This window comes from Lissotriton helveticus, chromosome 11 (assembly GCF_964261635.1).
Source record: "Lissotriton helveticus chromosome 11, aLisHel1.1, whole genome shotgun sequence".
Classification (NCBI taxonomy): domain Eukaryota; kingdom Metazoa; phylum Chordata; class Amphibia; order Caudata; family Salamandridae; genus Lissotriton; species Lissotriton helveticus.
Window position 1 is genome coordinate 1,146,584,653 of NC_136072.1, and position 3,034 is coordinate 1,146,587,686.

The window sequence follows — 3,034 nt, forward strand, 5'->3', positions numbered from 1 at the left end:
GGGCTGAGACAGATCTCTGCTTCTGTACTCTGCACAGAGCTGAACCATAGTCAGCGCAGGAACTGGTACCTATAGAGCTTAGAAACAGCAAAAACCAGGATATCAAGCGCTATTTAAAAACATGTTATTGTTATTAATTGCCTGAAGCGTTCCTGTGCAGCTAGGCACAGACACCGCAGAGAGGGCAGCTGGCTGGAACCTTAGTGTTGTTTCTGGAGGAGTGAGGGGGTGCAGTACCCAGGGCACAAGGACGGGGGGAGGGGTGGGACTTATCAACAAAGATCGGTGCTTAAATACAGAAAACACAAGAGACGAACCTGTCACCATCCAGCCTTTACTCTCAATAGACCTTACTGACATATCTGTAAGAGTGATGATCTTTTTGCAGACTTAGTATCCTCAAAAAAAGAGGGTGACACAGACACTCACCACACCAAGAGCAGTTGACGAGTATCACTAGCTCTTTCTACACCCTAGCACGACCACAACATCCATCGATAGCTGGCAAGCCCCTCCCAGCAATGCCCTCTTCACATTCGCTGCCCAGCGTGGCGGCGACAAGTTCCTCCCTGTCACCCTCCAAGGGTAGCCTCCCTCTTCTCACTCCTCCATGGGATGCCATACGTCACGACTCGCGATCCCTCGCCCCTCTCAACAGGATGCCCACTTCCCCTCACCCCTCTGTGTGTGGTGGGACGTTTCTCTCACCCTTTCCCTGATGCCCTCGCCTCCACTCTCCAGAAGATGCTCGCTCCCTCCGACCCACACCACGATAGTGTGCCCTGCCCGGCCGCATACCTTGAAGACATCCCCGTAGGTGCCGCTGCCCACCCTCTGGAATAGCTCGTAGTCCCGCAGGGGGTCCTGCAGGGACACGTCCCGCAGCTGCAGCAAAGGGGGCCCCGGGGGGCCACTCATGGCCCGAGAGCCGCTGGTTCCGTTTCCTCTGGGCCGCTGTCACAGAGCAGCAGGAAGAACAACACAGCGAGGGCGGGGGAGCCGAGATCTGGGTGGCGGGGACCACGAGGCCTGGCCCCCGGGGCCAAGCTTCGGCCCACAGCACAGCCCCAGCATGCCCACTGTGCCGCCCTGCCCGGTCCCAGCAGCTAAGCCAGCCCCGTACACCTGCCCAGGCCCGGTACAGAGCACTACCCCTGGCAACGGCAGGCCGAGACAGGATCTCCAGGCTGTGGCAGAGTCAACTGCTGTTAGAACGCTGGAGTACTCGGCTGCGCATCTTGCTAATGACAGTGCAAGGAATAAAACACGTCAGCCTAAAATGCACCAACACATACAATCTTCACTCATCACTTGCTCACGGAACGAGTTATGTTATCCTTGTGGAAAAGGGGATGTTTGTGTGAATTCTCCGAGCCTAGATATTTAGATTAAACATGAACAGCAGCCCTGGGTACACTTGATCATCATGTTGTTTACATCCAACAAGCACTGGCATCACTCCCCTGCAGGGCCAACAACTAGCTACAAACAGAGCTAGTTAGAATCCATCCAGCACCACCCGCTGTTACAGATGCAGGCGATTCTTTGCGCAGAAAACACAAAGGCCCAGCGGGAGCAACGACAGACTGCAGCCGCACCGCCCCCCTCCAGCAGCAGCGCGGTTCTGTCTCTCTCCTAGCCTCCCGCCCCTCTCACCTGGCAGAAACGCTTGCAGTATGACACCGTGGCTGCCTCGCACGCTGCTTGCTCCTGCAGCCGGGTCTCCAAGCCTCGTAGGGTGTTCCGTAGATGCTGCACCAACTCCGGTGGCATCCTCCTCTTGTTGTCGTCTTTGGCTCCCGGATCCGGTTCGCCCTCCCCGTCCACCATCTTCCCTCTCCCAAACAGCGCGTAGGCAAGCACGTCATGCGGCAAACAAGCGCCCCTCTTGATAATGTGTCTACTAGAGGAAATGCATCTGAAAGTAGCATAGAACACCAAATGGAAGAACACGCGTGACACTGACAACAAGTCCGAACATCGGAGCTGGTTCTCACAACAACAAAGGGGGGCGGGATACAAAAACACGGACAGCGGGAGGGGGGCGGGATACAACGGGAACAAAAAGACACGGACAGCGGGAGGGGGCGGGAAAAAAGACGGAGAGAACGAGGAAAGAGCAGCCTACCTCAACTTTACCAGCAGAAAAATGGCGGCCTCAAGCTTCAGGAATTTTTCCGATTTGGGGGCGTGTTCGGTGGGCGTGGCTAAAAAGTGGAAAGAAGAACACCGAACACACCTCCAAATCCGAAAAGGACGGAGCCTATTTGGAGTGACGGCTCTCTCCTCCAATGGCTGGCCTCTATTTAGGAAGCCAGCCAATGGGAGAGAGCCAAAATTAGAGGCGGGATAAAGAGCCCCTCTAAGAAACATAAGATCTCGCTACTTCCGGTTCTGACGAACCGGATAGTACCTCGACCTAAAAAAGGAGCAACCATGGCTTTGTTAAATACAATATTGAAAATATTTCAGTTCTAAAATGACAGGACAGTGAGAGAACGATAACCCGTTCTTTTTAACTTGTTTTACAGGCTTCTTTGAATGAAGTATTTTCTAACGTTGCAGCGTGGGCGTTTTACTTTTTATCGTACAGATTGTACTTCTGTAGCCTGAGGCAGGAGGAGGCCGCCACATGGTGTCACACCCCCAGACTGCCCCATTGACATTCAGTAAGTGGCAATCAGCGGCATACTGAATGACAATAGGCGAGAGGGGCTGCTCTTGTGCTCCTGGAGGAGTGCGAGGCAGCTCCATCAGGGGGGTGAGGCCTCTCACAGGAAGCAGAGCTGCTCCCTGTGATGGTCAAAATTACAGATAAAAGGCGTAGGGACGGTTGGTCACCCTAGTGTGCGCGGCGCCCCTGGCACCTCATTACGGCGCACCGGGGTGCCGCGGCGCACAGTTTAGGAACCACAGACCTATCCTATCATTGTCATGCAGTGGCACTGACAAGAGCCCCCACCTATCAATCCTACTCAGTAGCACAGACTGGACCCCTCTCCTCCCCCCAGCCTATTAATCTCATGCAGTGGCA